This window comes from Puma concolor, chromosome E4 (assembly GCF_028749965.1).
Source record: "Puma concolor isolate L17-30 chromosome E4, mPumCon1.1.hap2, whole genome shotgun sequence".
Taxonomy (NCBI): domain Eukaryota; kingdom Metazoa; phylum Chordata; class Mammalia; order Carnivora; family Felidae; genus Puma; species Puma concolor.
In genome coordinates this window covers 12,863,700-12,878,814 of record NC_141683.1, presented here as the reverse complement: position 1 = coordinate 12,878,814, position 15,115 = coordinate 12,863,700, and the positions used below count along the sequence as shown (strand labels likewise).

General features: G+C 43.6%; 2 long non-coding RNA genes across 2 annotated transcripts in view; one reads left to right on the top strand and one right to left on the bottom strand.

Annotated features, from left to right (window-relative positions):
- The window catches only part of LOC112864805 (uncharacterized), a 54,324-nt gene that overhangs the window by 28,449 nt on the left and 10,760 nt on the right, over positions 1 to 15,115 (bottom strand). The window lies entirely within an intron of this gene.
- LOC147572469 (uncharacterized) lies at positions 1,580 to 7,530 on the top strand. The gene is made up of 4 exons (XR_015245997.1): positions 1,580 to 1,690; positions 6,406 to 6,538; positions 6,671 to 6,740; positions 6,860 to 7,530. It is a non-coding gene; the product is annotated as an uncharacterized LOC147572469 (long non-coding RNA).

Sequence of the window (15,115 nt, the reverse complement as noted above, 5' to 3'; positions counted from 1 at the left end):
CTATGAGAATTGAGCAGTAATGCTCAAAAGAGAATACCATGCTGTCTGGGTTTAAAGGCCAGATGTTCCAGAACAGTCAGGGCGGTACCACATCCTATGACTTAATACTTCATAAATAGGAAAAGAAGTAATCTAAGTGGCCTGGAGGTACTCTAAGACATAATGCTTCTTCTTTTTTTCTTGCCAAGAAAAGCTATCATATTTTAGAGTGGTGTGGACTTACTCCTCTTGAGACCGCCTTCTATCCAGTGTTTTCCAAGGCACAGGATTCATGCCATTGCTGGAATATGAGAGAATTTGGGGGACATAGCATTTTAAATATGAGCTCAGGATAAACCCTGGGAAGAAGTACCTAGGCCCCCAGCTCACTTTCTTTACCCACCTTGAATCCTGCCCTGCATTGCAAGAGGTCTCCCATGCATGTCTGTGGACCCAAAACACCACATGTCTAAGCACTAAATATGTCCTTCCTACTGAACAGCCTTCACTTGCTCATCTCACACACCTAGGAGTCAATACACCAGCAGCACAGCCCATCCTCAGGAGGACAAACAAGGGGAAGCATCTGGTAACCTTGGGTGTCTGGAGTGAGGAGTGAATGTCTGGAGGTCCAGGAGAACTTGTCCCTCGGATAACATGGACCCCTATGCCCATGGGTGGGACACAATCAGAGGAGAACCAAGACAGGGCCCTCTTAAAAAAAAAAACAGGGCCCAGACCAGGGGCCCACTTGCTTTTGCCATGAATACACTATCTGCTCGATCCTCAGCAGGTGCTCCTCCAGTCTCTGTCTGAGCACCTTGAAGGGCAGAGTGATCTCCACTCTCAAGGGGCTTAAGTCATCAGGAAGAATCACGATCTCAAAAAAGCTGCAAGAGCCAGGAAGTAACATAAATGAGTGAAGGAGACTGAGGTAGGTCCAAAGAAAGTTGTGGGGAATGTGGTGAGCTGGAAAGAACAAGTTCTTTCCAAAGGAAACAGCCTCCAGCTGGGGCTGGGGGTGGGGGGAAGTTGGGGCTCAGTGTTGCTGAATCTTTCACATTTTCAACAACAACAACAACAACAAGAAGCCATCGATCTAAGATCTTGTTCAATTCCTTGATCCTAAATGTCGGCAACGAATTCACATTTTGTCTTAAACACTGTGGGGGTCCAACAAGCCACATCTGCTAGTGGTTTTTAACTTACAGACTACTGGTTTGCAACCTCTGAATAGAAGCCTTCCTCATTAGATTGTATTGAAGTCCGCTTCCTTGGGAATCCACGCACCTGGAGTAACCAAGAATTACCCTCTTCCACATGCCCTATTTTGAAGCTAAACCTCATTCCCCCAAATATCTCCTCTTTGTGCAACTACCTTCTGTGTCCCACACTGCCACAGCCACCCACCTCTGGAAGCCCTGCCCTCATCTCTTTCGGTAAGTGGGCAACACAATTAGCCAAAGGCTTCAGCAACGATTGCTTTTCCTTGCTAGTAATCATTTTTCTTAGGTTTGCATGCCTGGCTTCAGAAAAGGAAATGATGACTCAATCCCTGAACTTCTTGTACAAGGCGGGTGATTTCAGTAAGTGGATGGAAGGCTGACACTGTTAACAGCATTCTCGATTAGTCGGAGAGTATAAAATGAGGTGTGTATTTGATCTACTGTCGGAGTAGCAGATGGAACACAGCAACCATGACATGGTCGAGGTAGGACTTAATGGATCATCCTGAAGTGCCTGGGACTGATTAGCCGTGGTACAGCTACATGCAGTTTTTAATTGATTGATTTGAGTTTGTGGTCAGAAAATGGCTGTCGGCTCCAGCTTATCTATAATTATCAGTAATCAGAACCAGACTTCTCTCTCCTTAATAGGCCAGGGCTCCTCCAGCATGCTTGACTTTTCTACTTTTCAGACTGCAAGCACTACCTAATAGCTTTCACTGCCATAACATGATACCTGCTGACCGTTGGGGAAAAAGGCTCTGGGGGAATGAGTACAAAGGTAACAGGAACGCGGCTCATTCATTAGTTTAATAGCTTGACTCTTTTGCGTTCAAGACAGCTTCAAATTAATAGGAGGTCTCTTGGTCACAATTTAGCTAGTCTATTGTAGGCAAAACCAAGTGAAGGATTAAAACAAGAATTCCTGTAACTCTGGCCAGCATCTCGTTTTTAACGTAAAAAATGATCTCGATGCTAATTAGAGGCTGGAACTATTTACAGGAGTCAGTGTGTCCCTATCCTGGGTAAGGCACCTCTAACTGTCCAACAGACCACCCAAATCAGGAACCTAGACATTATTCTAGACCACCTCTCCTCACAGCCCCAGCCCCCTGCCACAGCCAGTCACCACCCATTGATCCCACCCATCAAATGTGCAGGACTTTAGAACAAGTGTCTGAGCCACAGAGGCCTAGTTTCAGGTCCTGATACTATCACATATGAGTTGCAGGGCCTTGAACAAGTTATTCTCCCTTCTTGGCCTCATTTCTTCCCAGGCCAATAGAGAATAACATACTTTCTTTAAGGGAGATTAAATAACAATTAAATGAGACAGTCTCTATATCAAATGCTATGTATGTGCTTAATGCTCTATTTAAAATATTGATTTATTAGGTCTATATCCCCACCAGTACAATCTAAGTCCTGGAGAGTGAATCTCATACCTACATGAAGGAGGAGGGAGGAGTAACGGGGAAGGTGGGGATGGGGGAGAAGGGGGGGTAGGAGAGGAGAAGGGGGCGGGGGGGTTGGGTATGGAGACGGAAATGGAGACATTTGTGAAGGTGGTGCCTGCCACCTTCATTGCCTCTGAAATTGTGTGGATTCCCCTTGCTGCCATCTTGTTGCTGGGACCAGCCATTTAGGGACAAAATCTGTACCACTGGTGCCACCACATACTAAAGCCATTAGTCTGCTAAAAGCCCTCCCACCACCTGCTAACCCACTGCGCTAAATTAGCTTTTACTTTTGATCTCGTAAAGTCATGCTTTGTGACTTCAGTCTCAAAGATGGAGTATCTGACGCTCTTCAAATCCTCCTGGGATTCTGTGAAAAGACAGTTCCTGTGGCTTTTTTTTCTTAGAAAGTGACTCTTCTATGACTCTACGGGGAAGGTCGTTAACCCCACTGTAGAAATGAGAAAACCAAGCCTAAGAAGGTTACAAAAATCTTGCTCCAAGTCAGACGGCAGAGCTATGATCCCCTGACCTCAAAGGCCAGGTTATTTCACCATAGAAATGGTCCCTTCAGCTCTTCCTTATGAATCCATCATTATAGATGTTGTTTTCTCTGTGTGTTATCTTGTTTCCTCAAGGGAGAAGAGCCAATGCTGGCATGGCCTTCTGAGGAACGAGTCTGCCTTGATTTACTTCATTCTACTCTCAGCAAGAGGCAAGAAAAGGGGATTAATAGAAATATGTACAAAAAACATGAATAGACACTTCTCTCAAGAAGACATCCGGATGGCCAACAGGCACATGAAAAGATGTTCAGCGTCGCTCCTTATCAGGGAAATACAAATCAAAACCACACTCAGGTATCACCTCACGCCAGTCAGAGTGGCCAAAATGAACAAATCAGGAGACTATAGATGCTGGAGAGGATGTGGAGAAACGGGAACCCTCTTGCACTGTTGGTGGGAATGCAAATTGGTGCAGCCGCTCTGGAAAGCAGTGTGGAGGTTCCTCAGAAAATTAAAAATAGACCTACCCTATGACCCAGCAATAGCACTGCTAGGAATTTATCCAAGGGACACAGGAGTACTGATGCATAGGGGCACTTGTACCCCAATGTTCATAGCAGCACTCTCAACAATAGCCAAATTATGGAAAGAGCCTAAATGTCCATCAACTGATGAATGGATAAAGAAATTGTGGTTTATATACACAATGGAGTACTACGTGGCAATGAGAAAAAATGAAATATGGCCTTTTGTAGCAACGTGGATGGAACTGGAGAGTGTGATGCTAAGTGAAATAAGCCATACAGAGAAAGACAGATACCATATGGTTTCACTCTTATGTGGATCCTGAGAAACTTAACAGGAACCCATGGGGGAGGGGAAGGAAAAAAAAAAAAAAAGAGGTTAGAGTGGGAGAGAGCCAAAGCATAAGAGACTGTTGAGAACTGAGAACAAACTAAGGGTTGATGGGGGGTGGGAGGGAGGAGAGGGTGGGTGATGGGTATTGAGGAGGGCACCTTTTGGGATGAGCACTGGGTGTTGTATGGAAACCAATTCGACAATAAATTTCATATATAAATAAAAAAAAAAAAAGAAATATGTACAATACCCTGGTCCTTCCCGTATGTTCCTCCCTTTAAGGGGCCCTGAGGTATTCAAAATGCAAGAAGAAACAGCCTGGGCCTGGGACAAAGACATGAGTTGGAGTTCTGGCTCCTTCCTTCCTATCATTCAGTATCAAATTTTCCTTAGTGGGCCAGACCCTGCTTTAGACCTGGAGATAGAACAATAAACAAAGCAAAGTTTCCACTCTCGAGCAGCTCACATTCTTGAGGGAAAAGAGAGAAAATAAATGAATGAAGAAATAGATAAATACATGTGAGGTGGTAATAAACACTATGAAAAAAATAAAGCAGGGTAAAGGATAAAGAGAGTTGGAGTCTATGCTATTATAAATAGGGTAGCCAGGGAAGGGTTTGAAGAAGATGTGACATTGAAGCAGGGATAAGAATGAAGTGATAGATTCCAGGCAGAGTAGGCACAGCAGGTGCAAAGGCCCTGAGGTGGAGACACATCAGGTATGCGTGAAGAAGGGCACTGAGTCCAGGGAACAAGACAGAGAGAGATGGGGGAGGGAGAAGTAAGAGCAGAGACTGGGGTGGTTGGGAAAGTTGGGAGCAAGAAGGAACAGATCATATAGGGTCTTACAGGACAGAGTAATTACTTTGGATTTTACTCTGAGGGATTTTTCAGTAAAGGATTTAAGCAGAGGAATGACATGATCAGCCTTATGTTTTTTAAAGGCTCACTTTGCCCATGATATAAGGGCTAAGGGTAGCAGTTACGGAGCTATCGCACTACCTTGAACAGCAGACTAGGGTGGCTCCAACAGAGGTGGTCATGATGGCCATGAAGATGTCAATGACTGGCTGTTCTTCCAATGCAGAGTCATGGAACAGCTGGGCTGCTTTAACTGGAATACTTAGCCTCTCCCGGCGTCAGTTCCTCCATCAGTAACATGAGGATAACAATACCAACCTCATGAGAGCACTGTGCAGATGAAACACAATCATCTACAGGAAGTGTTATGTGCAGACATATTGGTTTCCTTTGTTATTTGGGACAAAGTCTGCACCATTATGGAAAACCCCATCGTGTATATCCCCAGACCCCAAGATGTGAGATACAGTACCTTGTGTTCAGAGTAGCAAAAACAATTTTGAGTCTATAGCAAGATGATATAGGCACCATCTCAGTCTTCCAATAAGAAACCAATGATTGCTATAAATACGTCCACCAGGCTTTGCAGTCCACACTGGGACCATGGCTCCTCAAAAATTATACAATCATGAGCCAAGTGAGGGGGAAGGGAATCACGAGAATTTTATTCGTAGAACAGAAACGGGAAATGTTTGTGAAAATACCTTCCCAGTGATTATACCTGGTCAGTGACATTGCAGAGAAGTTTAATTTGCTTTGTACTATCCCACATTTTCCAAAACGACACAATTCAAAGGGCGTCTTAAGAGAACTTGCTCTTATATATACCCATTTAGCAAGAAGGGTTAGAATCTCTCAGAGAAAAAGTGAGACAAATAAGTTATGATGAAATTGTAAGGGAGGGAAAAGGGTTAAAAAATGGACACTTTGTGGGCATCAGTTATGCACAGGACACAACAAGTAGCTATTTGATTTATGCAACTTAACTTAATTATCTCTGTCTTGCACTCATTACAGCAACAGACAGGATCCAAAATGACAATGTTTAGGAAAGTATGGTTGGTTACAGGAAAGGGATACGATACAGCAGTAGCATTGAAGTGAAGATACGCATCCGAAAAACCTCTGGAGGAGCCAGACTCGTGCTCCAAGTTGTCCCGTCTTAGAGAACAGAGCCAGGATGCATTTCTTTCTAGATCTGAGGACCACTGATGTGTGCATGAAATGCATCAGCACCAGTGAGCGCAACGGGAGTCCCAGCCTGGACTTCATATACCCTGCTGGTCACTCAGTCATAGTCCTGCTGTGTAACCAGCCCAACTACAGAGCCTTTTAGGTCTGACTGAGATCGGGGACAAATCATCAGACTCACTCTTACCAGGAAAAAAAAGAAAAAGTGCTTACAAACTCATACAGACCGCCCTGGGTGACTCCTTAGATATGTGGTTCCAAGGCAGCGCTATTGATCTGTACGTTTCGTGTCTTGGCTCCTTAATGTCCCACTTCTTCCTCTTGAAGGAGATGCGGACTTCTGCGTTCCATCTGGCTTCTCCCTCTGGCTTCTCCCCCTGTGGATATGCTGGAATCATTAGATCCTGCACGTGCAAAGACAGGACGAAGAAAAGTGGCCTGCCTTTAAAGCATCTGTAAGGTAAGCATCTCCACTGCTAAACTGAATCACTTCATACATAAGTCTCGTCAATATTAGGCTAAGGGCTTCCACCTCTAAGACTCTCTGCCTCGCCAAATATCTCATCTGGTTATCATATCTTGGTATAATAAGGACGCCGCTGAGGAGTAGAAAGGAGCAAACCATCCGGCCACACATATAAGGAAGATGGGATTCAGAAGGTGTAAGTGATTTGCCTAATCCCTGACCCTACTGAAGTCTAACTTAGCCTTTTCTCCTTCATGAACTTTCCATCTCCAATCGAATTCATCCATACATCGCAACATCTCTCTCTGGTTTCAGGACAACGATCAGAGCCCCGACCTGTTCATACAATACTTTTGTGCAAGTCATGGAAGGCACCCCAGCGTCTCTGCAGATGAGGCTCCACTGAGGCTAGAGCCCCGCCTCCGTTCCCTCGTGGGTGAGAGACCCTCCTGCTGGTTATAGCCTGTCCTCGCTACATGAAGTCCCTCCCCATGGCTGGATAATTCAGATGCCTCCCAGCATGACAAAATTTCCACTTCAATATCTTGTCGACGTTTTAAATTAGGTATTATCCTCGTGCTTAAATCTTTTTCCATTTTTGTCTGTTCCCATCAGCGGCGTGCTTAGACACCTCTGCTCTCAACTTGGGAATCAATATTTATTCTAGCTGGCTTGTCTTCATCCTCACATCCAGGTTGACATCGAATCTTTCCAATTCTCTTTTGAAAAATAACTTAGGTATATTTTTTCCCCTCCAACTACAACCCTCGGTTAGCCTGTTGATTTCATTCCTAGACTCCCGTAACAGATTCCCAGTCTGTTTTATATTTTAGCCTCTTACACTTCCAGACCTTCCAACACAGCAACAAGAATCATATTTCTTGGCCACCACTTTCAATCATGTTAATCCCTTTCTCAGAATACTGCATCTGCTAAAAATAAAATAAAAAAATAAAAAAATTCCCAGGCTTTTATAACGCTTGACTAGTTTTAATCCCACAAAAATGCCCCCAGTCATATAACACTTTGTAGGTTCGGTTGTCCAGCTGCAGACCTGAGACCAAGCTCAGTGTTCAGTATACAGGGTGTTCCCTTGGGATCAACACCTGTGGAAGGGAGGAGGAGAGCAGGGTTGAGGAAAAGGAGATAACAGGTTGTGATCCAGACCTGGAGACTTGGCGGGCTCAGCCAACCCCACAGGGAGCTCCAGAACTCGTCAGACTTATCCCACTCAGGGCTAAAATGGAGAGGCCTTTACAGTCCTCTCTCCATCAGTCCCTCCTGGGCCACCTGAGGGAGGGGTGGCCCCCGAAGATGCTGAGAGGTAGAGGCCATCTGCTGAAGATACCACAGCTGGAGACCCATCCTCCCAGAAAGGAGATGTGGGCACACATCTCTATGTCCGCCACAGTCTATCCTTTGTGTCACTTGATCCACTTCTTCATATACATTCCGGGAGTTCTCCCACTGTGCCACTAAGCACCTTTTCCTGGGGAAAGCCAGGAAAAGGAGATTCATTGGGATGAACTACAGCCTCTGCTCCTACGCCTGGTCTTGGAGTTGTAGCTGGTGCTCACCATCACCCTTTCCCATTGTCCAGTCTAGATTCCTCTCCCCACAGGCAATACCTCTGCTGGTATTATGGCTTCTCTGGCAGCAAGCCCCAGACCCTCGTGTCTGAGGGATCTGGGCCCTTAGTCACCATGCCCCCATCAGCGAAGCGTTGCTGTGCTTGTCAATTTACCATCAGAACTGAGCAAGGTACAACAGACACCCAAGTGGAGTCAGCCAGATGTCATAACATTCCTCCCTGCAGCACTGCCCCCTCTGCTGATCAGAGCCAGCTACTCTGCCAAGATGAAGACTCTACTGCTTGTCCATTGGTCCCTGAAAACAAGAAACCCAAAGCGTCCAGACAGGAGCTACAGAATATAGTGAAATGAGACTCTTGTCATGCCCCGAGCAGAAGTGTCCCCCTTGGAGGGAAAGGACTTCTAACCCTTCAGAATCCAGAAATGTGGAGACAGACAGCACAACATATCAGGTTGTGAATTCTATGCTGATTTTTTTTTTATAAATAGTACAGTATTATAATTATTTTCCTTGACTTTCTTCATATTTTTTTTCTTTAGCTTACTTTAAGAATACTATATATAATATATATAACATATGAAATATGTGTTAATTGGTTGTTTATATATTGGTAAGACTTCTGGTCAACAGTAGGCTATTAATAGTTAAGTTTGTGGGGAGCCAAAAGGTATATATAGATTTTCCACTGCAGGGGTGGCAGGGTTTGGTGCCCCTCACCCCTGTATTGGCTGGGGATCAACTGTATCGTTATTATTGCTGTGTTAACATTTTAAAGGGAATTTTTTGAAGACAGTCATCTTCAATAGGTTCTAAAGATTTGATACCAGGAAAGTGTTTTGCTGAGATGATTTACCTACCACTATCAGTCAACTTAATTGAATGAGAGTTGCCTTTGACCGGAATTTGGAGAAATACAAATAATGGCTTTGCAGTATGAGCACTTTAGTTGTTGGAGGACTGAAGTTGTGCCCTGATAAATAGACCCTTAGAAATGTATTCAGTGAACAAAACCTATATGAGTGAACACAGATCCTGGAAATGCCTCTATCGTCACCAGTGATGATATCCCATCATTGGTACTAAATGCAAGGTCTTCCTGGAGTCCAGTAAATACAGTATGAGATTTGTGAAGAGCTATCTAGGATTCCCTTAAAGGCTTAACTCAGAGATATTAAGTTTTAGCTGCAAGGGGCGGGGGGGGGGGGGGGGGGGAAGCAAGATAACAACAACAACAACAAACAGAAAAGAAAGAGAAGTTGATCGCTTTTGAACCCTTTAAGAATTACTGAGGAGACACATTCAGTAAATGTTTCAGGCTTTCCTATCCTGTTTTATTCATTCAATGATTATTTGTCGAGTGCCTCCCTTGGCCAGGCACTATTGTAAGTGCTGAGAATATAACAGTGACCAAAACAGATAAAAATCCCTGATTTCATGGAGCTGATATTTTAATTGAGACACAATAAAAAATTAAAATAAGGGGCGCCTGGGTGGCGCAGTCGGTTAAGCGTCCGACTTCAGCCAGGTCACGATCTCGCGGTCCGTGAGTTCGAGCCCCGCGTCGGGCTCTGGGCTGATGGCTCAGAGCCTGGAGCCTGTTTCCGATTCTGTGTCTCCCTCTCTCTCTGCCCCTCCCCCGTTCATGCTCTGTCTCTCTCTGTCCCAAAAATAAATAAACGTTGAAAAAAAAAATTAAAATAAGCGTTATATGTTAGAGGTAATGAATGCTATGTAGACAAATTAAAACAGAGAATAAAGAATGGAGGGAGGTTGTAATTTTCAATAGGGTAATCATTGACAAAGGGACATTTGAGAAAATACCTGACAGGGTTCATGGAGCATGCGGAAAGGAAAGGAAAGGAAAGGAAAGGAAAGGAAAGGAAAGGAAAGGAAAGGAAGAAAGGAAGAAAGAAAGAGAAAAGAAAAAGGAAAGAAAGAAAAGAGGAAGGAAGGAAGAAAGGAAGGAGGGAAGAAAGGAAGAAAAGAAAAAGGAAAGAAGGAATGAAAGAAAGAAAGAAAAGAAAAGGAAAGAAAGAAAATAGGAAAGAGAGAAAGAAAGAAGAAAGAAAGAAAGAGAGGGAGAGGGAGGGAGGAAGGAAGGAAGAAAACCCAAAGGAAAAACAATCCAGGTAGACAGAACAGCAAATGGAAAGGCACTGAATAGGGACTATGCCCATCTTGTGTGAAAAGCAGCGTGGAGGTCAACATGGCTGGAGCAGAGTGAATGATGGGAAAAGTATTAGGAGATAAAGTCAGGCAAGTCGCCAGGGGTCCGATGAGGTATCACCTTGTGGGGTGTTATAGGGCATAGGCTTTTACTCCTAGTGATGTGGGAGTTTCTTGAGGTCTTTGGGTAGAGGATAGCACGTTCTGTCTGACTTGTGTGCTGAGAAGACTACTCTTGCTGGCACGCTGAGTACAGACTAAAGCAGGGAGACCAGGTAGGAGGCTACTACAGCCAAGTTAAGAGGGGAAGTGGCTTTGACCAGGTATTGCAGTGATGCTGATGACAGGTGATGGGATTCTGGATATATTTTCAAAGTAGAGACAAAGAGTATTTAGTAGATAGATTTTTATTTAGACAGTTTGAACATGTGATAGGAGAATAAGAGACGAGTCAGACACAACCCCAAGGTTTTTGGCCCAAGCATCTAGGAGCATGGAGTGGCCATTTACTGAGATGGAAAACTACAGAAAGAATACATTTGGAGGCAAGATCAGGAGCTAAATTTTGGATACATTATGTCTGAAATGTGTGAACCTTAAAACTGTCAGTAATTTTACCAGCAAAAAAAAAAAAAAAAAAAAAAGGGGTTTATTCAGGAATAGCTGAGAACTGCAATCTGCGACAGCAAACCATAGCAAAACCATAGTCCAGAGAAGGGGAGGAACCCTCTTTTGTAAGGAAAGGTGGGGTCGGTTAAGAGGGACTGTTGTAAACTTAAAGGAGTAAACTGGGAGTTGGAAGTATAGTAGTTTCTCATTGGCTGAGCTGTGACCGTCTCTTATTGGCTAAGCCCCTGTTAGGAGCAGAAGAAATCTTCCTTGGTTCTGCTGAGATGGTGAAGTAGTGGCCACCTGCGAGGTCTATTTCTTTTGGGTCTGCGATTGACAAATGGGGCTGGACCTGGGAGCTCCTCCTGCTGGCCTCCCAACTCCACTCTCAATGAGGTTTCCTTTTATTAATTTTCACAGATGCTTATGGACGAACAGGTGGGAAGTTGGATAAGTTTTGAGTTCAGGGGAGAAATTCGGAGCTGATTCTTCAAGTATGTGTTGGATCCTATCACTTCTTTACCCTAAACCCTCCAATTGCTTCCCAGATATAAACTAGGGAATTGGCAGTGTTGGGATGCTTTTTAAAGCCGTGACAAAAAGATGAGATCACCAAGGGAATGAGAGTACCTAAAAATAGAGAGGAAAGGCAAGGATGGGGCCCTGGGTGACTCCAACATAATCTCTTTCCAGCCCTTTCTACAGGAAACTGAAAATATCCCCAGAGACAGGACCTGGGCCATCTGGGGTTCACAGTACGCTTGGAGGTCTGAGGAAACTGGGGGGCCACTTCCAGGGTTTGTGTCCATGTCACCGATATTCTGCAAGACTGTGGAAGATGTCTACTCTCCTAACTGGGGGGTCGAGTATTGGAGCAAAGCACAATGAGAAGCTGTTAAATTAGGGGACGTAGTAATGAAGGGATAATCTAAAGATCCCATCCAAAGAGCATAAAAGCTTCCTCCCAGAGAGCCAGAATTTTGCTGTGAAATCAGCATAAACTACAGTTAGTTGTAGGGATGTTGAACTAGGTGCTGTCCAGTGAAAAGGAAATATAAGGATCTGTTAGACCATTAAATTCCTGCCCTGTGTTCCTGAGAGCATCATGTGACAGCTGTGAGCACTGGGAAAAGAAATAAGCCGGTAACCAAAATGAATTGAGTTGTTTGGGACCTAAGACAAGCAAACACAACTTGGCTAAGTGTGAAACATCTACCTTGCCAATTCGGACATTTTATCCAAAGCAGCAATTCTCTAGAGTCACTATGCTAGGCTTCTCATCCCTAGACAAGGTTGTGGTGTGGGGGAATAGGATCTAGGCTTTTGTGGAGCCGAAACTTATACAGTTTGGGGTGGGGATGATTTTGAGAAAAAGAATACAAAACGAGGTGTAGGGTCTTGGAAGAGATCTACGCAAGTTGAAGGTCCTAAAGTCACAGTTTCATTAGCTTTACATGATGACAGAGACCACGGGAGCAGTAAAGGATCAGTTAATCCACTGGGGTCAAGTTTACCATAGAAATGCCAAGAAGTATTCAGACTTAGCCATACATCCTGGGGGAAGTTCTTCTTGATGTCTATTTCCCATTCAAAACCATTCAAATAAAGGGAAACATACATTAAAGTCACATAGATGAAAGGGGAGAGAGTAAATATACTCATCACTTGGGATACAAGAGAGGAGGACCACCTCAACAACCTGACTGCATCCAAAAGTCTGAGCAACCTAGCTTCGCTTCCCTGAGGCTGGCACATTGTGGTCTGAACCAAAGAACCAGAGATAGCATCAGATAGGATGCCACTGGCTTTTATCCTACTTGTCGTGTTGCTAGATACAATGCATGATGCCCATTTACATTTGAATTTCGACGCCACCATCGATAATTTTCTACTGTAATTATGTCCCAACATACTTATACCAGAAAAGCACTTGTTTCGCTGAAATTCAAATTTAACGGGGCATTCTTTATTTTCATTTGCTAAATCTGGCAGTGCTACCTGCGCTGATCTGTGCTCTGGGATTTTGAATAAGATAGGAATTTGGAGAGTTCCAGCAAATCCAAGGGCCACACCACCAACATCGTATCTGTAGGTCACACCGTTACTCCCACACTTGTCCTAAGAGGTATCATGACTCATACAAGGCCCAGTTGTGGTTTCAGAATCTGTAGGATGAGAACCGAGGACTTTGCAGAATTTGCGCCTATTTGTAGGGCGAGGTGAATGATGAGTAAAGGCTATTCCCGTTGAACTGTTGGAAAGGATGAAAACATTGCTGTGTGATAGGCAGTATTACAAACAAAATATTCCACTGTGCCCCAGTCTCCCAGAGGGATTCGAAATTTTGTAATTGCTGGAGTATAATAGTGAGCAAGGAATGAATACATCAGTCAAATTGTGAAAAGTAAGTCATGAGTATTTTGTCCAGCTGAGTAAAATTCACTTATTTCTTTGGAAGACAGAAACTAGAATTACATATAAGACCAAAGTCTCAGCTCATGGAGACACTTAGTACTATGTCCCAATACTTTGTGCTCCTTGTAGCCATTTTAGTTTTAGGTCTCTGATCAACTAATATTTTAGTACTTTACAGTTTAAAGGACGCATAAGTATGTGTATGTTCTCTTAGTACATCCTTGCAAAGCCTAAAAGATAATATCTTATCTTCACCCCCATTTAAAAACTATGTATTCATTTGAGAGATATTTACTGGGTATTCCGGATGTGCTTTGAATAGTGAACAAGACAGACAAAGTCCATCCTTATGGAATTTACCTTCTGGTAAGGAAGAAATAGTAAAAAATAATAAAATTTCAGGTGGCAAGATTGCCATGAAGGGAAAAAAAAAAAAAAAAAACAGGGCAAGAGGATTGAGAGAGACCAAGACTATTTTAGGCAGGGTGGGGAAAGCCTTTTCGAGACGGTAGCATATGAGCTAGACATGGAGCTTCTGTAATAAGATGCCACACATGTGGAAACAGAGTAAGAGCGCCGCTTGAGCAAGAAATGAGTTTAACAAGTTTCTAGGCATGATGACTGCAGTGGAGTGAGTAAGGCGTGGAAGGAAAGGAGCGTCAGATGTGACCGGAGATGAGGCAGACAGGGACAAGTTCCCAGGGAGCTATGAAGGGCATGGAGAGGAGCGTGCATGGTACTCCAGTACAGCGGGCAGAAACTAGAGGGTTCAGAAAAGGGGAGTGTAATCGGGAGTAATTGATGTAGTGCATTGGTGTGATCCAATGCATCCTCAAAGGTCAATCTGGTATTCAGCCAAGAAGAGGGGAAGACCAGGTTTGACGGGACGACAAAAGGAGTAGTTTAGAGGCTAATGACTTAAGCAAGACATGCTGCGCTTTGCATTTAGGCACTAACTGCAAAAGGGAGAGAAGGGTTCACATCTATTCAAAAGTAGAGCCAGCAGTATTTACTGCTAAATGGTAGGTAAGGGGTGAGGGAAAATGACGGATAATCCCCAGGATTTCTACCTGAAAGGTTCGATGCTATTACCTGAGACAGAAACTGAGGCCCATTAAAATGAAAATACATTCCTATAATCACATTTTATGTAACAGAGCCGAAATTCAACTTTAGATCTTTCTGTGCTCCAATACTTTTGGACTGGCATATTAAGTCTCCTAATTTGTGTACTTATTTAAAAAAGCCCCCCTTTTCAACTATAAGTTCCTCTGTGACCAGGATCTGGTAATATCTCATATCCAGTCATAGCAGTCAAAGGCACAGTGCTTTTTTGATGGTGAGAACATTTGTAAGAGGATATGACAAGTGTTATCGGCCCCCATGTTTCCCACCATCCTCGACTGATTCACTAATCTGATTCTTTCAGAAGGCTTTCTGTGCTTCCTATCTTGTTGGCTTTGGATTCTGCTATGGAAGTACTAATCTCATTTCAGAGACCAGCAAACTTTCTCCTCCTAAAAAAAGTCGTATGGGTGCAATTGCAAACATATGTTCATGGAGATAAAAACACATGGTTATTGTCCTACAGGCAAAATTAGCTTGATGGAATCGACAACGGCCTTTATTTATTTGAGAAAATCAAGTGTAAGAATATCTCGTCAGCTATCTCATTCTGTGTTTGATTACTAGCTGAAATAGTCTAAACCCAGTATGAAGTTTCTGATACATTTTTTTTGTAGAAACCTACAGTTTCCAATATCAATGCAATTCTCGGTCAGTCTTGGC